Source organism: Saccopteryx leptura, chromosome 9 (genome assembly GCF_036850995.1).
Source record: "Saccopteryx leptura isolate mSacLep1 chromosome 9, mSacLep1_pri_phased_curated, whole genome shotgun sequence".
Lineage (NCBI taxonomy): Eukaryota > Metazoa > Chordata > Mammalia > Chiroptera > Emballonuridae > Saccopteryx > Saccopteryx leptura.
Genome location: NC_089511.1, coordinates 89,260,955 through 89,286,228, shown reverse-complemented (window position 1 = coordinate 89,286,228; position 25,274 = coordinate 89,260,955). Strand labels below are relative to the sequence as shown.

At 45.4% G+C, this 25,274-nt stretch overlaps 1 protein-coding gene and 1 non-coding gene across 2 annotated transcripts in view; one reads left to right on the top strand and one right to left on the bottom strand.

Annotated features, from left to right (window-relative positions):
- NPY4R2 (neuropeptide Y receptor Y4-2) overlaps nt 1-7,480 on the bottom strand; it is a 30,980-nt gene extending 23,500 nt beyond the window's left edge. The window contains exon 1 of the mRNA XM_066348729.1: nt 7,414-7,480. The gene's annotated coding sequence lies outside the window, so the exon portion shown is untranslated. The remainder of the gene's footprint in view (nt 1-7,413) is intronic.
- Nucleotides 7,481-24,945: 17,465 nt separating this feature from the next.
- TRNAT-GGU (transfer RNA threonine (anticodon GGU)) lies at nt 24,946-25,022 on the top strand. Its single transcript has one exon. It is a non-coding gene; the product is annotated as a tRNA-Thr (tRNA).
- Nucleotides 25,023-25,274: the final 252 nt, after the last annotated feature.

Genomic DNA, 25,274 nt, shown 5'->3' with positions numbered 1-25,274 from the left:
AGGCCAAGGAGCCATCCCCAGCGCCCGGGCCATCTTTGCTCCAATGGAGCCTCGGCTGCGGGAGGGGAAGAGAGAGACAGAGAGGAAGGAGGAGGGGGGTGGAGAAGCAAATGGGCGCTTCTCCTATGTGCCCTGGCCGGGAATCGAACCCGGGTCCCCCGCACGCCAGGCCGACGCTCTAGATACATACAATTTAAAAATCCACAATACAGTGGACCCCAATATGGCGAGAGACAACTATATATGAAGTTCATGATAGCCAAAAATCTACAAGATTATATGGGAAGTAAAGGGAAGGGAATCTAAACATAACATACTATAGAAAGTCATCAACATGCAAGAGAATAAGAAAGAAACAGAGAACTACAAAATCAATCAGAAAACAATGAAATGCAATAAGTACATTTCTATCAAGAATTATTTTTTAAAAAAAGAATTATTTTAAATGTAATGGACTAAATGCTACAATCAAAAAACACAAGGTGCACAAATGGTATTAATGTACTGTGTATAATCTACATTACAAAATAAACTGTATATACACCAAGGGGAAGAAATAAGGTGGCTAAAAATAATAATAATAGGGTGGTAGAATGAATTAAAATTTTTTTAATTAAAATTTTAAAAGACACACATATGCTGCCTACAAGAGACCTACTTCAGATTAAAAGACACATACAGACTGAAAGTAACTTTAAAAAAAAAAGGAAAAATATTTTATTCAAATAGAAAAAAAATCTTGGGATAGCAATACTTATATCAAACTAAATTGACTTTAAAGCAAGAAATGTAGCCTGACCAGGCAGTGGCACAGTGGATACAGCATCAGCCTGGGACACTGAGAACCCAGGTCCAAAACCCCGAGGTCACTGGCTTGAGTGTAGGATCATAGACACAACCCCATCGTTGCTGGCTTGAAGCCCAAGGTCGCTGGCTTGAGCAAGGTGTCACTGACTCAGCTGGAACTCCCCAGTCAAGGCACATATGAGAAAGCAATCAATGAACAACTACAGTGCCGTAACTATGACTTGATGCTTCTTGTCTCTCTCCCTTCCTGTCTGTCTCTCTTTCTTTCTCCCTCTCTTGCTAAAAAAGAAAAAAAATGGCAACCTGATTTCACAACCACGTGCAAAGTCCAGGGAGCCATAACAGCCAAAACAATCTTGAAAAAGAACAAAGTTCGAGGACTCACACTTCCCAATTTCAAAACTTACTACAGAACTAATATAATCAAAACAGAATGGAATAGAATTGAGAGTCCAGAAATAAATTCATACATCTATCATCAATTGATTTTATCTCTTCAATGAATGGTGCTAGGACAACTGGTTATCCATCTGCAAAGAAATGAATTTGGACCTGTGCCTCATAACATATACAAAATTAACTAAAAATGAGTAACCTAAATATAAGAGCTAAAATCATGAAACTCTTAGAAGAAAACATAGGGGTTAATCTTCATGACCTTGGATTTAGCAATAAATTGTTAGACACCAAAACCATGAGCAACAAAAGAAAAAATAGATACAGATAAATTGGACTTCATAAAAATAAAACAAAAAATTGTGTATCAAAGGAGGTTATGAAGAAAATGGAAAGACATCTTACATAATAGGAAAAATGTTTACAAATTACTTATTTGATAAGGGTCTAATATCCTTTAAGAAATTTTTACAACTCAGTAACAAAAAGATAAATGACCCAGTTCAGCAATGAGCAAAGGACTTGAATATACCTTTTTCCAAAGAAGATATTCAAATGCCAACAGGCACATGAAAGTTGTTCAGTGACCTTAGTCATTAGGGAAATGCCAATTAAAACCACAATGAGAGACCACTTCACACCCACCAAACTAGATATAATTAAAAAATAGAAAATAACAAATGTTGGCAAGGATACAGAAAAATTAGAACCCTCACACAATTTTTGGTGGAATGTAAAATGGAGCTTCTGGTGTGGTTTGTCAAAAAGTTAAATATAGCCTGCCCTGTGGTGGCGCAGTGGATAAAGTGTTGACCTGGAAATGCTGAGGTCGCCGGTTCAAAACCCTGGGCTCGCCTGGTCAAGGCACATATGGGAGTTGATGCTTCCTGCTCCTACCCCCTTCTCTCTCTTCCCTAAAATGAATGAATAAATAAATAATTGAATAAAATTAAAAAAAATTTTTAAAAAGAGATATAGATGTATACACCCTCACAATTCCACCGTCCACATGTACACCACATAACTGAAAACCAGCACTACTCACATACACATACACACACCCTCACAATTCCACCGTCCACATGTGCACTGCATAACTGAAAACCAGCACTACTCACATACACATACACACACCCTCACAATTCCACCGTCCACATGTGCACTGCATAACTGAAAACCAGCACTACTCACATACACATATACACATGCTCCTAGCAGCACTATGCACAATAGCCACAATATGGAAACAACCCATATTGATGAATGGGAAAAAACTGTGGAGTGAAGCATTGATACCTTGTTTTGACTTCGTTAAATTATCATTTGTTAAGTAAAGCCAGTATGGGATAGTGAGCCACAGTTCAACACGAGATCACAAGGGAAATTTAAATGGAGAGGAGATGCACAGCATCTCAAGAGGATACTGAATAGTTCAAGGCAGGGAGTGGGCAGAGCACATGAGGCACCTGTCGTTATTGGGGTTCAAGGCTGGAGCACAGTGGGATTCTCAGTCTAAGATCGAAGTGTTCAATTCAAACCAAAAAGAGCAGGGTTTTGGTAAGTTCCACAGAAGTCCTATCTAAATGGTCGGTAAAAGGAAGGCCCAGTGAGGTTGGGGCGACTTACTCACAGGGCTGCCGGGGAGGTCATATCAGGAACTTCCATTTGCTCATGACTCCAGGACTGTTATCCCAGGGCGTGTGTTCATGTGAGGGGTAGTTTGAGTTCAAGGCCCCTGCAGGCTGATTGGCCACAAACAATGAATACTAAGGCAGCAGTATCATGGGGGAGTTCAACTAAATTCGCAACATACCTGTGATGTGTAGATGTTTGTCTGGATCTCACTAACAATTTACAGGAAACGTCAAGGACAGAGGAACATGTTGAACACCACAAGAATGCTATCAGCAAAACGTAGACTGTGGGAAACCCTACAACTCAAATGACCTGGGTCTTCAAATATTTACATTATAAGAATAAAAAAGAGCCTGACCAGGCAGTGGCACAGCGGATAGAGCATCGGACTGGGATGAGGAGGACCCAGGTTCAAGACCCCGAGGTCTCCAGCTTGAGCGCAGGCTCATCTGGTTTGAGCAAAACTCACCAGCTTGCACCCAAGGTCGCTGGCTCGAGCAAGGAGTTGCTCGGTCTGCTGTAGCCCCACGGTCAAGGCACATATGAGAAAGCAATCAATGAACTACTAAGGTGTTGCAACGAAAAACTGATGATTGAGGCTTCTCATCTCTCTCCGTTCCTGTCTGTCTGTCCCTGTCTATCCCTCTCTTTGACTCTCTCTCTGTCTCTGTAAAAAAAAAGAATAAAAAAGAGATATAGGGCAGGCCCTGTATATTAACAAGCATTTCAAAGGTATGTCCTATTTTTATAAGTTAGGTAAGACAACTATAGTGATCATTAAACCGGAGAGCAAAAAGGAGAAATATAAATCGGGATAGTGGTTAGTTTCAGGGAAAGAGAGAAGGATGAAACTGAGATGGGGTAAAGGCAAGTGCTTCAGGGAAACTTCTATTTTTTTGGTCTGAATGTGGCTACAAGGTGTTTCCCTTATAACAATTCATTGTCATGCACTGTTTTATGTGGCTTCCTATAGCTTTGTTTCATCTGCAAGCAGTGCCCTAACCCAGAGATTCTGATTCAGGAAGCATGGGACAGGGACCAGGGGTGGTTTTATTCTTTTATTACTAAAGTACAGTTAACATACAACATTATATTAGTTTCAAGTGTGCAACATAGCAATTCAACATTTAGGAATCATATGTTACCGTACATAGTTGTTACAATATTATCAACTATATTTTCTGTACTGTACATTATGTATCCATAACATTTATTTTATAACTGGAAATTCGTACTTCTTATTCCCTGTAAAGTTTTTCACCCACCTCCCCATCCATTAGCTTGTTTTCTGTATCTATGAGTGTGTTTCTGTTTTGTTTTATTTGTTTTTTCAGATTCCACATGCCAGTGTAATCATATGGTATTATCTTTCTCTGTTCAACTCATTTCACTTAGCATAATAACCTCTAGTGCATTCATATTTGTGAAATGACAAGATTTCATTCTTTCTATTGCCAAGAAATATGCCATTTTATATATGCCACTTCTTCAGGCAAGAAAAACAACATAAAGAGTGAACTCTTTGACATTAGCAATATTTTTTTGGATATGACTCCCATGGCAACAATGACAAAGGCTAGAAATAAAAAATTGGGACTACATCAAAATAAAAAGCTTTTGCACAGAAAAGAAAACTATCAGCAAAAAGACAATCTACTGAATGGGAGAAGGTATTTGCAAATGATTTATTCAAATAAGGGTTAATATCCAAAATATACAAAGAACTAATACAACTCGACATAAAAGAACAGGTATGTTTTTAGAATTCCCCAGGCGATTGTAACTTGCAGGCAGGGCTCAGGTGAGTACTAATAGTGTGCAACTCCATGCCATCTGTACCCCTGAAAACAGCAGGACCACCCGCTCCTCTCCAGGTTACTGTTGTTGCTCTTACCTCTCACCTGGAAGGGAAACACCTTTGAAAAGAGCCAGTATCTCCACACGTGGCCATGAGAAGGAAGAGGAGCAGAACGCTGGGAAGGATCCTCCAGGTGATCCAAAGAGAATCAAAGATGTGGACCAGGTTCATGTCATGGCTACAAGCATTTATCTGCATGCCCTTTAGGTATACCTTTGTCTTTCCCTCTGGCCTTCAGCAGAGCTCCTGGCTGCTCCTGTCTCTGTCCTGTGCCCAGTGTAGAGAACCCACAGGGCAGTAGAAGGCCCCCAAAGGCTGAGACTCAGTCATGAACAGTTACTGAGTGTTACTGAGGTGCAGAAGGCACTTTGGGAATCCTGAGCCACCACCGTCATTCAGCCTCAGAGGTGAGAGATGGCATCCCAGAGTAAGGCACATTTGTGCTGAGCAGAATTTCCTAAAATTGCCTGAAACCTACAACCAAACAGCAGTTCACACAGTCTGACAAATGAAACTTCACACTTTCAAACCTGCAAACAAAAGGGATTCACCTGGTTCTGCAATTTGGTCAGGCAGGGCCGGATCCGGAGGCGTCTTCTCTCCTGACAAAACCCAGGAACTGCACCACAGCCTGCCCTGTTTCCCCACAGTAACAGGAGGCGAAACACCGCTGGCCCAGGGGCTCCCTGTCCCTTCTCCCTTCCACTCTTGCTGCTTCTGTCCTGCTCCCAACATCCCAGGCCTTCCTGGGTGCACAAACACTTCTTTTCTCTGATTCCTTTCATTTCAGACCTTAGGTAGCAGTCTCTCCCTATAAGCAAAACTGCACTAATTCAGATGAATCAGGGAAAGTCCTGTCTGAATTTCAGAATATGTGCATAAAAATTCTGCAACCTGCAGTGCCTCACTCAGAAACCACAGCCTCAGGGAGGTCCCCAAGGTCACTGCTTCAATCAAGAGATGCTGATGAGCTTTCATCACATACTAGAACTTTCTACCACCACCCCCATGATTTCTCTGGTTTGGCTGTAAGCCCCTCTGGGTGGGGTCTTGGTCATTTCCAGGCAGCCCTGGACACAGTAAATATTTGCTGAATGAATAGTTCACAAATAGGTCAATAGTTTATTTTATAAATGGATACTTTGGAAACACAGCTGTCATCCACTGCTTCACATCCCACTCTCCAGCAACCTGCCCTTGAGTGTATGGCCTTGCAGATACTCAGTTCAGACGTTGACACACAGCTGTGGGGAAAAGTATTAGGAGTGTGTTGTGGCCTAGCCCAGTGGTCAGCAAACCGTGGCTCTCGAGCCACAGGCAGCTCTTTGGCCCCTTGAGTGCAGCCCTTTGGCTAGCTTAGGAGTACTCTAATTAAGTTAATAACAACGTACCTACCTATATAGTTAAATTTTAAAAATTTGGTTCTCAAAAGAAATTTCCATCATTGTACTGTTGATATTTGGCTCTGTTGACTAATGAGTTTGCTGACCACTGGCCTAGCCCAACCAGACAGAAAGGACCTTTGTCTGGGCAGCAGTGTTTGTCCATTATCCAAAGGCTTCATTTTCTTCCCCCCTAGTTTTATTAAAATGGTGGAAAACACTAAATGGACATGCTTAGTTCTCAAGAATAATTCAAATGAAACGAGAGTAGAGGTCTTCAGATGTGCCCAGAGCAGAGGTTCCCAGCCTCTACTGCAGGGGTCCCCAAACTACAGCCCGCGGGCCACCTGCGGCCCCCTGAGGCCATTCATCCGCCCCCACCGCACTTCCGGAGGGGGCACCTCTTTCATTGGTGGTCAGTGAGAAGAGCACATTGACCATCTCATTAGCCAAAAGCAGGCCCATAGTTCCCATTGAAATACTGGTCAGTTTATTGATTTAAATTTACTTGTTCTTTATTTTAAATATTGTATTTGTTCCCGTTTTGTTTTTTTACTTTAAAATAAGATATGTGCAGTGTGCATCGGGATTTGTTCATAGTTTTTTTTATAGTCTGGCCCTCCAACGGTCTGAGGGACAGTGAACTGGCCCCCTGTGTAAAAAGTTTGGGGACCCCTGCTCTACTGTGTGCCCGCAGGTCTTCAGCCATTTGGCTGTGTTCACATGTGACGGAAAAGAATAAAATGAAAGCGATATGTGATGTGCTAGCAATATAGCCTTGCATGCTGTATCCAGACGTGGAGGAGGAAAGAGGAACAGGGATTGTACTGTTATGTCTGGACAGCAAGGAAACAAACGTTTTGCCACACAATTAAGTAGCCAAATTAAGGAGTCTTTTATTTTAAAGCTGGCAACCACACAGGGACTATAGTTACCAAATCATGCAGCCCTGAACAAACTCAGGGGTTTGCTTATAAAGGCAAAAAGAAGTGAGGGGAGAGGGTGAGCACCTAGCCAAAGCAGTTTTCCAGAAGCAAAACAGGCTTTCGGTTATCTTGGAACAATCTAGAGAGAGAGAGTGCTCAGCGAAGCATTTTACAAAAAGCAAAAGAATGTGCTTGGTTATCTTGGCCTTTTACAGAGGTTGTTAAGGCAGCACCCTGAGGGCTTTTCCGGAATCTAGACATCAGGGAACATTTATGGCCTTTACAGAACTAACATTATGGCTTTACACAACTCTTTATATTTACTCATCTGCAAATCATGCAAAACTCATTCTATGGTCAGGGATATGGTGTTTTTATATTTCAGTACCATCTCTCCCGTCTTCCTTACCTTTTCAAGAAGTGACTCCACACACAAGCAGGTGACCAAGGAAAGCTGTACTCAGCCTCCACACTCCCCACTTACCATCTGCTCTGCGCAAGTGGGCGGGTATCCCCGCTCGCTAGCTGAAGACGGCTTGCTCCTGGGAGCCTGTCACACTGTGGCCTGCTATGCAGCATTGTATACATTCTTCAGTTACTCAGTAAATACTCTTCAGTTACTAAGTAAACATTCTTCAGTTACTCAGTGTACATTCTTCAGTCACTCAGTAAATTGTTTCTGGGCAGCAAAGGTCATTGTCAGCCCAACCTCTACCTGGACAAGGAGACAGAAAGACGGCAACCACAGGATGGTGGCTCAGAAACTTGCACCTGCCCCTAGGAGTTCAGGGATCTCAGGAAATGTACTCCAATTCTCCAAACCTAGTTTTATCCAATCTATAAAATGGGTACAAAAATAATATCCTCTACTGACCTTAATAGGAATTAGATGAGATAACAAATGTGAAAGCTCTTTGGAACCCATAAAGTACTGTATCAATATTGGTTGGTCATGCTGTTATTGATGTTATTCTATTAATAACTCATCTCTAATTGCATATTTATGGAGAATGAGTTTGTGCTTCTGTTGGGTGGGCCACTCTCCAGGCAGGGAAGCCAGGAAGATCTCCTGGGAAAGCTGGTCCCTGACCCATCCTCCTCTGCAGGCCTGCGCCCAGCCTGCATGGGCTTCTTCCCAACAGTGCCCCAGTCTCACACACACACTGGCCCCAAAGCTGCCTGTCACAAGGGCAGCAGACCTATCCAGCGCTCCCAGAGGGAACCATACACTTCATCCATGGCCACTTCTCACACTCCACTGTCGTGAATCCGATGTCCTTGCACCCTGGTCGTGTGCTGCAACCTATGTACACTGGCTCTCCCAGTCGGGTCAGGCCTTCCCTGACACCACTGACACTCCCCCCCAACCCCCTTCCTCTTCCAGAGGGGCCCTCCTGTGGGGCAGGCCTCGCCCTCACAGAACCCAGCAGGATGACTTCAGGGTAGGCGCCCGGAGCTGCTGAACCACAGTACCCCATGCACCAGTGGCAGGGAGGAAGATGCGACAATGGGTACAGAGGTCTTTCCTATCTCCTGCCAATTCTGGAACACATGCCCGACCAGGAAAACCTGGTCTGGGCCACACTGGTTAGCAGCAAATCATCACCATTATCATTCACGCATATAATAATGTACTATCTCATGGCCCTTTAAAAAGTTATCTGGGCCCTGGCCAGTTGGCTCAGCAGTAGAGCATCAGCCTGGCATGTGGAAGTTCTGCGTTCAATTTCTGGTCAGGGCACACAGGAGAAGCAACCATTTGCCTCTCCACCCTCCCCCCCCATTCCCCTTCTCTCTCTCTCTCTCTCTCTCTCTCTCTCTCTCCTCTCCCCCCCCCCCCCCCCCCCCGCAGCCAAGGCTCAAGTGCAGTAGTTCAAGCAAGTTGGCCCGGGGCACTGAGGATGGCTCCATGGCCTCATCTCAGGCTTTAAAGTGGCTCAGTTGCCGAGCAGTGAAGCAGTGAAGCAGTGAAGCAGTGGTTCCAGACTGGCAGAACATCAGCTCCAGACGAGGGTTGCATTGCTGGGTGAATCCCAGTCAGGGTGCATGTAGGAGTCTGTTTCTCCACCTACTTGCCCCTCACTTGAAAATTAAATTGTAATCCACTTTGGTTCTGGGAGGTGGAAGTTGGTACGTCCGTCTACTCCATCACCATCTTGCCACCCTGCCTCTCACTTGATAAAAAAAAAAATTAATCTGCTTTACCTCAAGCAATGCAACTTGATCGCTCACATACCTGGGGCCTATCTATCCTCATGCTTCCTGGGCTGGAGAGGCAGAAACCCATGGAAAGGTGAGTTTCTTTACATGTCATAAATGGTCAGCCATGCAGAAGGCCGGGAAGCTTGGGGAAAAGCCATGCCATTTCTCGGACCTGTCAAACTATGGGCATGAGCCCAGTGAGCTCTGGGGTGCTGGCCTGAGTGTTCCAATGTCACCGGATTGTGTATGTCCCTGAGCAGGTCACTTCCCTCTCTGGGCTTCACCTCCACCATCTTTACAGATGGGGTTGAACTGGAGGAAGTTATATGCTCTACATTCCAAGTCCTTGGGTTAAAGCAACTAAATTTAATAGAGTAGGGCCTCAGTCTCCACCTCTCTTAAATAGGTATATAAATAGTTGCCACCACCTAGGGTTGACAGAGGAGTAAACAAGTAGCAAGGTTGAGAGAAGTCAGGTGATTTGTAGCACTCAAGAACACTACCTCAAGTTATTCTCGTGGTTGGGGGTCTTGTTGCTGTGTTTGTCATTGGTCTTATTCTAACTATTTCTGCCAAGATCTGGTGACCCTTCTCTGAGGTGTAATATATGTTCACAACAACAAGAGGGCTGGGGGCTAGGAAGAATTGCCTCATTTCCAAATGAAAAAGACACTCTGGCCACATCAAGGGTAGACATTCATCTACAATATTCACAATATTCCTTCCAGAAGTTCAAGACAAACTCAGTCCCTCTGCTGATCAAGATATAGTTCTATATGCAGGAACAGTCTCAACTGGGACCTAAGACTCAAGGTCTTCATTAATCAGTAAATTCTGCATTCCTCAGCTTACCTGCCCTTCAACCTGGGACACTTTATCTCTCTGAACTTGAATTTTTGAAACCTAAAAATGGGGGTAATGATACCAGCTTCACTGTGATTGTTGATGAAAGGCAAATGTATCTAGTACAGTGCCTGGCACACTGAAACTGCACTGGGAAAAATGAATGCTACAGAAATATTAATGTGAAGAGGTGGGAAGTATAGTTAACAGACACAGGTCCAGGGAGATCTGAGATACATGAGTGACCAGGGGCATCTCCCTGCACTGGGGGACAACAGGCCCATGCCCAACTAGAGCCTAGTCCTCTCATCCCAGACATCAACACTGCCTGCGTGGGGTAGCCAGGAAGAAGAGGAGGGGAGCCTGAAAACTCCACGAGAGGCAGCAGAGGGATGCACTGAGATGTCCCACTCTCTTCTCCCTCAAGCTGTGCAAGTATAGGGCACCCCTGGTGAAGAAACCAGGAATTGCTGGCAGTGCACTGTAGGAGTTGGATACACAGAACGTTTCTATGCTTACCAGATGACAGGAGAGTTGAGGGACTGGGTGACAAAGGTGAAGGGAATAAAAAGTACAAGTTGGTAGCTACAGAATAGTCATAGGAATGTAAAGTGCAGCACAGGGAATATAGTCAATATTCTAATAACTACATATGATATCAGATAGGTGCAAGATTTATCAGGATGATCACTTAGTAAGTTATGTAATGTCTAATCACTGGGGTGTACACCTGAAACTAATATAAAACTGTATCTCAACTCTAATTAAAAATAAAAATGATTTAAAAAAAGAAGTACAAATGGTACTTCTAAAATAGTCACAGGGATATAAAGTATAGTATAGGAAATATAGTCAATATTGCAATAACTGTGTATGGTACCAGGTGGGGACTGGAAATGTCACGGGCATCACTTTGTAAAGAATATGATTGTCTAACCACTGTGCTGTACACCTGAAACTAATACAAAATAAATATTGAATTTAAACAGTAATTGAAAATTTTTTTAAAATTAAGAATATTAAAAAAATTTCCCTTTTAGTCTAGCAAATTCTCTTGGATGGTTCTGCACTATTCAAAATGTATCACAAACATTAAGTTAAAGATTCACACCTTGGTCATCTACCTAAAGCTGGACTGTGGGGGCCTTCTGTCAAGTTTTATCATATGCATTGGCCCAGAAATAGTGTGATTCTTTTCTTCCTGGGAATTATGATAAGCAGAATTCAGATCCTGGGAGGAGGAAGAATCAGTGGAATCTCCTTTCAGATGAAGGTAAACAGGTGAACAGAAATGTGATAGAATGTGCTTCAGTGTCATTTAGTAGAAGCCCCTCACTAACTGACAACCAAGAGGGCCATGGCTACATCCATGTTCGTAGCAGCACTACTCACAAGAATCAAAAGGTGGGAGCAACCCAAGTGTCCATCAAGGGATAAACGAATGAACAAAATGTGGTATATACACATACAATGTTATATGATTAAGCTTTAAGAATGAAGAAAATGCAAAATGGTACAGCCACTTTGGAAGACAGTTTGTCAGTTTCTTATAAAACCAAACATACTCTCACCATATGCTCCAGCGATCGTACTGCTTGCTATTTAGCCAAAGGAGTTGAAACTTATATCCACATAAAAAATGTGCACATGGATCTTTATTACAGCTTTACTCATAATTGCCAAAGTTTAGAAGCAACCAAGATGTCCTTCAGGACATAAATGAATAAATAAACTGTGTATATCCAGACAATGAAATACTATTCAGCACTAAAAAGAAATGAGCTACCAAGCCATGAAGAGACATGGAGGAAACTTAAATGCATATTACTAAGTGAAAGAAACCAATCTGAAAACACTACACACTGTGTGATTCCAACTATATGACATTCTGGAAAAGACAAACTATAGAAACAATAAAAAGATCAGCGGTTGCCAGGGTTTGGGTGAGGGTGGAGAGTGAGTAAGAAGGGCACAGAGGATTTCTAAGGCAGTGAAACCCCTCTATATAATACGTACATTTGTCCTTATACATGTGTCTAAACGCAAAAGATATACAGCACCAAGTGAACCCTAATGTAGACTGTGGTCCTTGGGTGATAATGATATTTCAATGTAGGAGTCATCAATTGTAGCACATGTACCACTCTGATGGGGCATGTTGGTAATTGGGAAGGCTGGGGTTGGGGGGGAGTGGTAGAAGCATATGGGAAATCTCTGTGGCTTCTTCTCAATTTTGCTGTGCACCTGAAACCTCTAAAAGATAAAGTCTATCACAATGTAAACAAACAAAAAATTACTTGTATCATATATGTAAAAGGAGATTATGCTATTAATGTACAAAGAGCTCTAACAAATCAATAAAAAAGGAGGTACTGAATGAAAAGGAAAATAGATATGAACAGGCATATCATAAACAGATTCAAGTAATCAGTAAATATATTAGATAATAATATATTATCTATAATATATTATAGATAATAATATAGCTAACATTTACTTTGCCTTTATTTTGAGCTAGGAACTATGCTAGCACTTTACATATATGATGCCACTACATCCTGAAATCCAACTATTAAGGCATTTACAAATACCCATTTTATAGATGAAGAAACTGAGGTCTGGGGATTTAGCAACTTGTCCAACATCATACAGCGTGAGAGTACCGAAGGGGGATTCTCACCCAGGCAGTCTGGCTAAACTCAACCTTACTCATAATAAAGGAATTGTGAATCAAAACAATATTAGGATACCATTTTTTCACTTATCAAGTTGGCCAAAATATTAAAGTTTAATAATATTCAAATGTTAGTATGAGTATAAGAAAATAAGCATTTTCATGTATTATTGTTTCAACCATTTTGGAGAGCAATTTGCCAATATACATAGACATTTTAAATGACCATCTCTTGAAACATTATACTACAGACACTCTCACACATATGCATAAAACTATACACAAGGATATTTATTTTTACATGGTTTCTATAGTAGCAAAAATATAGGAAATAACAAAGTCCAGCAGAACCAAACTAAACTCAGTATATTCATGAGAAAGAAGGAGGTAGACTGTAGATATGGCAACAGTATCTGCAAGAGATATTGATTTTTAAAAATAAATGCAGAATAGTATCTAGGCTGATCTCATTCGTATAAAATATTTAGAAGCTTGAGCTGTGATTATGTTGTAAAGTAACATTCTGCCGGGTTTATGTAGAGACACCAAGTCCAAATGAATTTTAAGGAGTTTTATTAAAATGAGATTTAATAAAATGCCGGCTGCATATGACTAACACGGGGCATAGCTGACCCAAATCGTGCCATCCAGAATATAGCCCTGAGGCAGGATATACCTTTGATCACACACAGGTTGGCTGGGAAAAGGAGGAAGGGGAGAGATGACACAATTCATTAGCAAGCTTATAACATTCGTCTATAGGATTTATAAAATATTTTTACACATTAAAACTTACAAGGTAACACAACAGTGAAAAATCTTGTTCCATATATTAAAAGATATTCCCAAATCTTTCAGTGTTCATCTGTCATCCCTTTGTCTAGAGGTATATACATTAACTACACATTTTCAAGAGGGGTGGGAGAGTCTACATGGTGCCAGGGGATAAGCTTCCGTGATAGGCCCATTAAAGAAGGAAGGAGAGGACAGGAAAGGGCTTGCCTTTCTCTCCCCTTCCCCCCCCCCCCAGCTAGCTAGCTGTTTACCCTCTTCACAGATGCGGGGGAGGGGAATCTAAGTCTCCCCAGCACAAAGTCTCTTTACAATACAATGCTGTTGTCTATCCTGAGTTGGTGCAAATCACACACAAGTATAAAAATCATATTTACAAAATCTCTCTGTATGCTTAGCCCAAATTATAAAACGCCCTTTAAGCTTCCTACTAAAAGGGGGTTTTCTACACAGTAAGCCTCTGCAAGCCAGAAAACTCCTCCATCCCTTTCCCTTCACTCCCCACAGAAAGGAGAGGACAAGAAACCTTTTTCTCCTAAAACATCAATATTAATTTTTCAATTCTTTGGTACCTCACCACAATTACACAGGAAATTTCCTGGAGGACCAATAACAATCACAGTGGTAACTATGGGGATTGCAAAGTGCGGAGAGAAGCAGACTGTCACTGGACACTTCACACTATTTGAAATTCTTATCATCAACATGTAAAATGTCTAAAAACAAAAGGCAAGGTCTGCACTGCTTGAAATTCTTATCACAAATATGTATTTCTTTAATTTCTAAAAACAAACAAACAGCCAATCCTAAAGTCACAACAACTGGAGTGTGAATTCAATTTCTTTATTTCCTGCCCTGTGGCAGGAAATCTGAGTCTCTGTTGTCCTTGGGCAGTGAGGCTTATTTTGAGAAAATAATGTATGCAAGTCATCACCATTACTTCTGCAATTTGTTTAGTGTCAGAAGAATGTGGCAGCCAGTGTTATCATCACCTTTATTCACTGACAACATGAAAAGCTAATGCTTTTCAGTTAATTGTGGGTACTAATAACCTCTTGAGGCAAATGATAAGTTTCTTCCTTCCTATGAAAATGTGATATCTGGAGATGCAGCAGTCATCTTGCGACCATAAGACTATCTTGAAGATGGCAGAACAAAATTATGGAAAGACTGAATTTTGATGGGTCTTCTCTGACCCACTGAGCCCTCCTCTAGAGCAGTGACTTCCTAAATTCTTAAGGGAAATTAAGTGGGAAATTAAACATTCCAATTTTTTTAGATAGCTTTTGGTTCATATCAGTTACTTACAGCCAAAACTATCCTAAGGGATAAGTTGTCACCTGAGAGAGACTTTGTGGGCATAGAATGAGAGACAACAGCTTGCTGGGGATACAGCCCCTCTCTCCCCACTGATGATGAGAGACTATGACCCACACACACACACAAATACACACACACACCGTGCACACCCAGCCCCTCTCCCGTCGTGAGTCTCTCCTCAGCCCTCCTGTCCGACCTGCTGTCAGGACCAGGCTCTCCCTCCAGCTCTCTCTTGGCAGCCATCAACCCTCTCTCTTCGCCATGGCACCAGCTGGAGCCAGTGGAGACCATGCCAGGCAAAGAATGACAAGGGAAAGGAGCTTCAGAATCGGCCCCCACCTCAGTGAACTTTAAGGCTCAGTTCCCCTGCGGCAGTCAGCTCTAACTCAGACCCTCCTCGGCCCACTGCCCCACACTCCGTCCCTGTGGGGTCCTCCCCAGGGGAGGCCCAGTACTGGCGGTCCACACCTGCTCTCCCATGGCCCAGGAAGAGGACCCTCTAGTGTGGAACCACGGGGTTAGTCCAGAGGTCTAGGTAAATTTAAAGACAAAGGTAAAACAAAGGGTTACAAAAGCATCACGAATTCAGGGTCTAATGACAGAAGGCCCGTACATACAGCCCCCCTGGCGCGTGTACATCAGGAGTCAAAGGTGTAAGTAAAATGATGCTATTCCGCCCACCCCTTCGTCAAAAGCCTCTGATGTCACGTGCCTGGACTCCACTCCCTCCACCTTCTCCAACTCGGACCTCCTCCCCGGAATCTTCTCCCAGGACTACCGGGTCAGCGGGAGGGAAAGGCGCAGGGACCCGACCTGGCCAGGACCGCCACTCCCCCACCCGGCCCCATGTGGGACCGCGACACCTCCCACCACCCTCCGCGCCTGGACGGGCTCCGCAGGAGGTGGCTCCCCGCCGCTGGACTCCAGGTTCCCAGCCTGCGTCCCGGGTGCCGCTGGAGGCCGGCTCCACGGTCACTAGGGGCGCCAGAGCTCCTCCTGAGGGCCGCGCTGCGGCCGACCCGCGTAAGCAGGAGCTTTGGGAGGGTCCCCACCAGGCTGCCAGGGACCGGCGCCCAACCGACCCTCCCCGCCAGCTCTGGGAACCCAACCCTCCCCAGCGCCGGAGATGTGGGGTGGTCAGAGAAGAAGAGGCCCCTTTGTTCCTAGCCCCGATTCCATAACCAAAGGGCACCGAAGGAGAGGAGGAAGCCAGAGAGAGACTAGGCGCAAAACTTAAGGAACCTACAAAAGACTCGATCATTAATGTGCAATATTTTTATATTGAAATTAATGCAAAAAGTAAATGATAAAAATCAGTAATTCAAATGAAGGCGGATCCACTTCCCATCTGACTGCCCTTCAGCCTGTCCCGGCGCCTCCAGTCCTACCCAGCTCTGTCCCAGCCCTCCTGAGACCACAGCCCCGCTGGTTCTGCCTCCCCTTCCCCAGCCCAGCTGTGTGACCACGGAGAAGGGCCACACCCAGGTGGTGCAACAGGGGGTTATATCTGAAGACAGAGTCCAGGAGTTAGAATCTTCTCAGGAAGCCCTTTTCCCTCTCCTTGAAGGGAAAGAAAGTCAAACCAGGGTCTTCCTCTAGAGACATAGGCTGGGCTGACGAAAGCCATAAGCTGGTACACAAAATGGCACCCTTGTCAGCACCTTCCTAGACCTCTGACTAGAAGGAAGGCAGAGCAGAAGGCTCTGCCTGACTAGTGGTGGCATAGTGGATAGAGTGTCGACCTGGGACACTGAGGTCCAGGTTTGAAACCCCGAGGTCGCCAGCTTGAGCGTGAAATCATAGACATGACCCCATGGTCACTGGCCTGAGCCTAAGGTCACTGGCTTGAGCCCAAGGTGGCTGGCTTGAGCCCAGGGTTGCCAGCTTGAGCAAGAGGTCACTGGTTTGGCTTAAGTTCCTGGTCAAGGCACATATGAGAAGCAATCAGTGAACAACTAAGGTGCCGCAATTGCCAATTGATGCTTCTCATCTCCCTCCTTCCTTCTCTCTTTCCCCCTCTCTCTCTCTCTAAAAAAGAAGGAGGAGGAGGAGGAGGAGGAGGAGGAGGAGGAGGAGGAGGAGGAGCCACGTGGCCTGTGGTCAGGGGATAATTCCACTCCTCCCCAGCCTCCAAGTTTAGTTAGATGGTCAGCCATAGAAAATTCCAGCCCCAGCAGAGGCTCCCTACTTAGGCCTTGCTCAGGCATTCTCAATGGGCACCTTCTCTGTTGTCTTCCTGTTGTAAAAACAAAAGTCTCATCCCCGTGACTCCATTCCTGGCTCCTAAATATAAGACCAGTCCCACAGATGACAGAGGCAAAGAGATGGGACAGCATGGCCTGTCCCAACTGAGACCCAGGACATGCCACAATCTAATTACAAGCCACGCAAGAAGATTCTGAGAACATGAAAGAGGAGCTGGCCTCCCGAAAGCCTGCAGATGGGCAACACCCATCTACTTGCCCGTTGGGTGGCCTAGCCTGCCAGGCCCCATAAGGGCCACCAAAACTAAGGACTGATGGAGTGTCCTTCCCATTTGACCAAAGCCTCTCTACTTACCCAGCAGGACCACCAACAACCATTTTGTCTTTTTGGGCAAAAGTGAGGGAAACCTGACAAAGCCACCCCAGGCTGTCCCAAGGAGGCCTCCTCCTCTAGGAAAAAACTCAAAAACTTTCTCAATCTAATCATTTTCATCTTTTGAAAGAGAGCAAGGACAGATGGGGAGCAAGGGCCTAGATGTGTGAAAATCAGGAATGCCAAGAACCAGATCTAGTGATGGCTCAGGAAGAAATGGCACAGACCATAGCAAGAGAGACTGCTGTTGAAGAAGGAGGAGGGATAAGGCAAGGCAGACACTTAGCAAAGCAGAGGAGGCAGGGCAAGTTCAGTGCAACCTCCGGGATGCAGCAGGTTTCTAGAGGGCAAAGAGGACATGAAACAAAAAAGGAGATGGGGAAAGGGAGAAACTGAAATTAAAAAGAAATAGAGGATGGGTGTCATTGCTCTCCCACAGCTGTGTTTAGGATGCTGAGAAAGCACCCTGTGTCCTTCCTCAGGAAAGATGTTGGGAAGTGAAGCGTCTCAGACCAGAATAGACTTGGAGGCGGAGAAATAAGGCACGAGTCATAGAGAGTCTGCATGAGGGAGCCAAGGCTGCATTTTCCCCACCGTCGGAGCGAGAGAGGCAGACCCCACCTGTCCAGTCCCAGCCCTGTAGGCCAGTGTAACTTTGGTTTGATGTGGTTTTCTCAAAGAAACATCACTTGCTCTCGAGGATGTTTTTCCTTGCGTAAGGGGAGAGGCGCTCCAGGGATGCTGGCGAGGAGGGGCGAGCGCACATCCACAGCAACAGAACTAGCCCAGGTTCTTCCAACGAGGTAGACCTTTCAAGGAGACCCCTGGCCAGCTATGGAAAGCCCCCCGGAAGGGTGAGCTGCCCTGGGCAATGAGGAAGGTTCTAGAGACAGGCTGTGATGAGTATCATGTTCTTCACCCTCACAATCGCCTCCCAGGAATGTGAGGTGAGCCACAGTGCCCAAGAGGAGGGGTGCTGAGGGTGGGGGGGTATGGCTCCCAGTCCTCCGAAGGGTAAGAAGGTAATGCCTTAGCTTGTTGTTGATCTCAAACTTCTTAAACAGCTGGTTAAACAGAAGTAGCTGAAGTCGTAGGAAAGGAAACAGTGAACAACAGAACCAGCCCTGCTGAGAACCAGGACTCAAATCAGGTCCTGCTACATCCTTCCTTGTTTGGAGGTGAGGATCTCTGAGCTGTGATTTGGCTAAGAAGAGTGCTACTGATGTTGAAGATCTGGTTTTAACAAATTTGCCTTTTACAAATTTGCCCATGATAACTGTGTGGATTAACAGGGACGTACAGAGCACGCTGTCCTAGGATAGCCCAGTTACAGACCCCAGGCTCTGTCTGGCCCTGCACTGCCTTACAAATTGGATGCAAAGTGATCAAGCTAATAGTCATAGCTTCAGATGGATAAACTGGGCCAGCCCAAAATGGTGGATGAGAAGGGATTTAACATGGGCATATGCAAAGCTCTTTAACTCAGTAACCAGGGTCCCTTGGCATGAGCACAACGGGATAGAACTGCTACAGAGTAGCTCACAGAGAGAGGGTCTGAGCATCCTGAGAGTCTTGGGTTCAACAACAGTACAGTGGTGCCTTGAGATACGAGTTTAATTCGTTCTGTAACCGAATTCGTAAGTCAGTCAACTCATATATCAAACAAACTTCTCCCATTTAAAATAACCGAAACAGATTTAATCCATTCCAGCCCTGTGAAACATCCCCAAACCATCCTAAATTATGAAAAAAGATATGTTTTTAATTAAGAAACATACATGTATACTTTACCAATGCATAATAAAATATATGAAGTAAAAGAAAAAAGTGTTATTTAGTACTGTATTCTTACCTTGGAGACAGACGAGTGCGGCTAACGGAGGTGAATGGCGGAGGAGGAGGGAGGGAGGAAGGGATGCAGGCACTGCAGACACGTAAACTAAAACTGCACTTTCTTAACACTAAATGTAAACTAAAACTGCATTTTCTTTACTTTAAACAAAACTAAAACTGCACTTTCTTAACTTAAAATGAAACCACAAAAACTTAAGTGTAAAAAAAATGCACTTTCTTAACTTTAAACTTAACCTATGCTTGACATTACATATTTTTCATTTAATCATCACTTGTTTTTGCCTTTTTGGCTGCACTTTCGGCACTTTCACTTAGAGGACTTTTGAATAAAAATCTATCCAAAGAGGTTTGCTTTTGTCTGCCTTTTAAAATATTACAGAGCCTGACCTGTGGTGGTGCAGTGGATAAAGCGTCGACCTGGAATGCTGAGGTCGCCGGTTCGAAACCCTGGCTTGCCTGGTCAAGGCACATATGGGAGTTGATGCTTCCTGCTCCTCCCCCCTTCTCTCTCTCTTTCTCTCTCCTCTCTCTAAAATAAATAAAAACTTTAAAAAAATGTTACGGAAATGTGACAAGTGTCATTAAAAAGTGCTGAAGCACAACCAGTTGAAACTTTTTCTGGGTGTTTCTTGTCCACGAAACTTGAAAGCTTCTCCCACATTGCCAGAATGTCTTTAATTTCGCTTGTAGAAATCACTTCCTCTGATTCTACCTCCTTCTCACTATTAATCTCTTGCAGAAGCTCCATATTTTACATCATCTGTAGCTCCTTCAACTCCTCAGTTGAGAGTTCCTCCTCATGTTCCTCGATGAGCTCGTTTACATCACCCTCATCTACCTCCAGACACCATTCGACTTCCGAGGGGACACAATCTCCGTCCAACGCTTCTACCGTCAGGACTCGGTCTCTGGTTCGAATCCTTTGAAGTCCCTGTCTGCAACACATTATGCGCATAACTTTTTCCATACTAGATTCAAGGGTCTTCTTGGTTAACCTCTTGCCCATGCCAAGTCAATATTGCATAAGCATATTCCCAATGTTGTAGCAATCTTACTCAAAACTCTCGAAGGGTTAGATTTGGTATTCTCAGTCATCTCAAAAGCATGCGGCAGAACAAGTGCTTTGGGTAAAGCTTTTAAAGGTTGGGGGAGTGTGCGCGGATGGACCTGCTGATCCATAGGTTGCAAGATTGAGTCGTGATTGGGTGGGTGGAGTTAGATGGACTTTCACGAATTTGAACTCATCGAGAATGTCATCTTTAAGATCAGGTGGGTGGGCTGGAGAATTTTCAAGGACTAGTAATGCTTTTATTGGGAGTTTATTTTCTTGAAAATATTTCTTCACTGCAGGACCAAAGACAAGATTTACCCATTCAATAAAAAACTGCCACATAGCCCATGCCCTAGCATTGGCACACCACATAACCTGCAGTTTTTCTTTAAGAATCTTGTGAGTCTTAAAGGCTTGAGGATTTTTGGAATGATACACTAGCAATGGCTTTACTTTACAGTCACCGCTAACATTTGCACACAATGCAAGGGTCAGAAGGTCCTTTAAGGATTTATGGCCTGGCAGCTTCTTCTCCTCTGCTGTGATGAAAGTCCTCCGGGGTATTTTTTTCCAAAACAATCCTGTTTCATAGTTGAACACTTGTTGGGGGATGTAGCCTTCCTTTGTGATAAGCACAGCAAAACGTGTAATGTACTTCTCAGCTGCCTTAACGCCATCACTCGCAGTTTCACCATGCCTCACCACCGAGTGGATGCCAGATCTCTTCTTGACATTTTCAAACCAGCTGTGACTTGCCTTAAATGTATCTTCTGCTGCCTCTTTTGAGGTTGATGGTTCTTTCTTCTTCAAGTCACCATAAATAATACATGCCTTTTCACATATTGCAGTCTCCATCACTGTATCTCCTGCCAGCTCTTTCTCTTTCACCCACACCAGCAGAAGCTTCTCCATTTCTTCATGGATATTTGTCCTTAATTGGGACAGAATTGTAGTTCCTTTCACTGGATTTGCAGTTTTGATGACATCTTTTTGTCTAAGGATGGTACAAATTGTAGATGTATTGCAGTCATACAGCCTTGCCAGTTCAATCACTCGTACACCACGTTCCTGTTTTTCTACTATTTCTTGCTTTACTTCTATCGATATCATTCTCTTCTTCTTCTCACCACTGTCCTTTACACTCACTTTCTTCGGCCCCATGATAGCATAAAACAAAAGTTAGTAAAAAATGCAAAAATGACGCAAGAGCGAGTACAGCGCACGAGATTCGACCTGATTCTGTGGGTAACACGTGATAAAGAATGAGACGCTTGTGTTGTGCTGCCAATAGTGGACCCATGCACCAACGCACCAACTAGTGGTAGCTTCCTGAATCACAACTTGTATCTCAGAATTTCTCTCGGATCTTGAACAAAAATATGAACCAAGTTGCAGCTCGTATCTTAAAAAAAAAAAAAAAAAAAAAAGCCCTGGCTGGTTGGCTCAATGGTAGAGTGTCAGCCTGGCATGTGGGAGTCCCGGGTTCAATTCCCGGCCAGGGCACACAGGAGAAGCGCCCATCTGCTTCTTCACCCCTCCCCCTCTCCTTCCTCTCTCTCTCTTCCCCTCCCTCAGCAAGGCTCCATTGGAGCAAAGTTGGCCTGGGCGCTAAGGATGGCTCCATGGCCTCTGCCTCAGGTGCTAGATTGGCCCTGGTTGTAACAGAGCAATGCCCCAGATGGGCAGAGCATCGCCCCCTGGTGGGCGTGCTGGGTGGATCCTAGTTGGGCACATGTGGGAGTTTGTCTGACTGCCTCCCCGTTTCCAGCTTCAGAAAAATACAAAAAAAAATCGTATGTTGGTCTGCTCGTATCTCAAGGTACCACTCTATACTGGATGATGGGCTGCTCAGGGCATAAATGCAGCTATTGCCAGTTGTGCCCCCAGACCTCTTGGATGCCCATGGTTTCTGTGTACCCTTTCCATGGGTTGGCCCTACAACCCCATGCAGAGACCTGCCCTGGGCTCCTGGAGCTTCCTAGCCTGTATGCCAAAGCCAGAAGTGCCTGGAATTTCTCCACCTCAACCCTGGTGGCCCTTACCTTGAAGTGAAACCTGACTCTTGGGTTCCCCTGTGGGACCTGGGCTAAACCAGGAATCTACCTGAAACCCCAATCTTGGCTTGGCTTCTGTCCCTTCCCTACCTGTGCTCCCACTCCCTTTCCTTAATAAACCCAGGATCCTCATCCCAGCACAAGCTTCCAGGTGAGGAGCCACTGAGCCACTTCATCCGCAGGTGTTGTAAGGTACCAAAAACTACAGAATTAATAGGGTGGAAAAATGAGGTGCTTGGGACATTTTATTAATTTGGGTTAATGGTATTAGCTTGTGAGAGAATTGTGAGAGCTAGTCTACAGTACTGTGAGATTGGATAGATCAGGACCAGGATGGCCCTTGGCATTGTATTGTAAATGCAAAAGGGGGAAGGAAAACATGGATCTCCCAGACATTCCACCACAAACCTGTGGGGAAGAGGGGAGAATGGCTTAGCCAGGCTGCAGGGATAGAGAAAAGCCAAAATAAACATTTCTTATAGCAATGAGCCATTTTCCCGGGCTATCCTTGTCCCCGACCGGAAACTACTCTTCCTATGTAAATGCGTGTGTGACATCTGGGTCAGAGAGATAGCAGATAAACACTAGAAAATATAGGAATGCCTTTAATATGTAAAGCCTACCATTGTGTTGGCTTGTAAATTTTGTTTTCTCCAAAATGATGTATGACTTGCAAATTGAACGTGGTCCTATCATGTTAAAGGACATATGACTATAACAAATAGTGGTAAGGGGCTCCTAATTACAATTTTTGCTTCTGTACTTCCCACTTACAAAACTATAAAAACTAAGTAGAACAAAGGACCGGTGGGCGCTCTCTCCCTCAGATTTCTGTTGGAGCTGCTGCCGCTTGGCCAAGCTAGACAATAAAGCTTTGATGTATAAACGACGGACACTGTCCCTGTCTTTCATGGGTCCCTCCAAATTTGGCTTAACATTTGGTGCGTTGGCCAGGAAAAGAGGGACCGCTGTCAGTCTGCACACCGAAGCTTTCTTGTTCAACCCCGGGTAAGTAGAACAAGGTTGCGACTGTTTGCCACATGAGCCCTGGCTGACGGGCCGGGAAAAAGGGCCAGTGGCCGTCTCCTCTCAGACGCGAGGTTGTGAGATTTGGGGGGCAGCCCGCCTTTAGGGAACCCCGTTTGAGTTTAGATATTCCGAACTCAAGGGAGGTGTGGCGCCTGTCTATCTGTTTTTGCTGTTTGTCTATCTGTTTTTGTCACTGCATTCGTCTTGGTCCTATTCTCCCCACAGTCAGACATGGGTGGCAGAAGCAGCAAAGGTCCGCAGTCCCCCCTTGAATGTATGATTTCTCATTTTAAACTGGCTTACGTTCCACAGGAGGATGTGTACGGGGAGAAATTCTCCAAGGGCCGCCTTCGCACGTTGTGCGAACATGAATGGCCCACATTTGGGGTAAGCTGGCCCACCGAAGGGTCGTTGGACTCAGTCCTGGCCTGGAGGGTATGGTCAGTAATAACAGGTAGGCCCGGGCATCTGGACCAATTCCCCTACATTGACGTTTGGGTCACTCTCTGTGAGCGACCCCCTCCGTGGATGCAGAAATGCTCCCTGAAAGGAAGTAGCAGGGTGTTAGTAACTAGAGTGGCCAGGCCCCGAGAAGAACCCAGGCCGGCAGTCCTGCCGAGCGCACCAGAAGGTGAGCTCCTTTTGCAGCCCCCTCCATATCGGGAGCCTCCACCACAGGAAGAAACCCCGAATCCCCCAGATGAGCCAGAGAGGAATCTCCAGCTGAGGAGAACAGGGAGCCTCGTCCCGAACCCCTCCTTTCCCTGGCGCACACTAGGCAGGGCACCCCTTACCAAGGGGAGGACAGGGACAGTGAGGCAAGCCCTGCGGGAGGCGGGAGTCCAGCCTCCTGCCCCTCAGAGAGGTCCCGGGGGTGCTTTCATGTATGTGCCTTTCACCACTTCTGACCTGTACAACTGGAAGCACCAAAACCCTTCTTTTGACGAGAGACCCCAAGCATTAACTGCCCTTCTTGAGTCTATTTTTCACACACATAGACCAACATGGGACGATTGCCAGCAGTTGTTGCAGGTCCTGTTCACAACGGAGCAGCGGGAGCGTATCCGTGCCGAAGCAAGACGCACTTTCCTGGCGGGCCAGGAAGCCCCAGATACCCTTGTGGGGTGGGCAGCCCTAGAAGCGGCACTCCCCACTGAGAGACCTAACTGGGACCCTAACGACGGAGGCGGTAGGGATGCGCTCACAACTTACTGCCGGTATCTCCTGGTCGGGATGCAGGCGGCAGCTCGCAAACCCACAAACTTGACCAAAGTAAGTGAAGTAACGCAGAGACCGCAGGAATCCCCTGCCGCATTCTTAGAGTGGCTACGAGAGGCATACTGCACCTGGACTCCCATCAATCCAGATGCAGAACCCCATAGGTGTGCGGTTAACCTAGCATTTGTTACCCAGTCGGCCCCAGACATCAGAAAAAAGTTACAGAAATTAGAGGGATTTGATGGGGAAACTAGGGAAAAATTAGTAAGCATAGCCACTCGGGTGTATAACAATAGGGACACTGAAGTGATAAAAGTGGAAAGAGAGGCCCTGGCCGGTTGGCTCAGTGGTAGAGCGTCGGCCTGGTGTGCGGGGGGACCCGGGTTCGATTCCCGGCCAGGGCACACAGGAGAAGCGCGCATTTGCTTCTCCACCTCCCCCCCCCCCTTCCTCTCTGTCTCTCTCTTCCCCTCCCGCAGCGAAGGCTCCATTGGAGCAAAGATGGCCCGGGCGCTGGGGATGGCTCCTTGGCCTCTGCCCCAGGCGCTAGAGTGGCTCTGGTCGCGGCAGAGCGACCTCCCGGAGGGGCAGAGCATCGCCCCCTGGTGGGCAGAGTGTCGCCCCTGGTGGGCGTGCCGGGTGGATCCCGGTCGGGC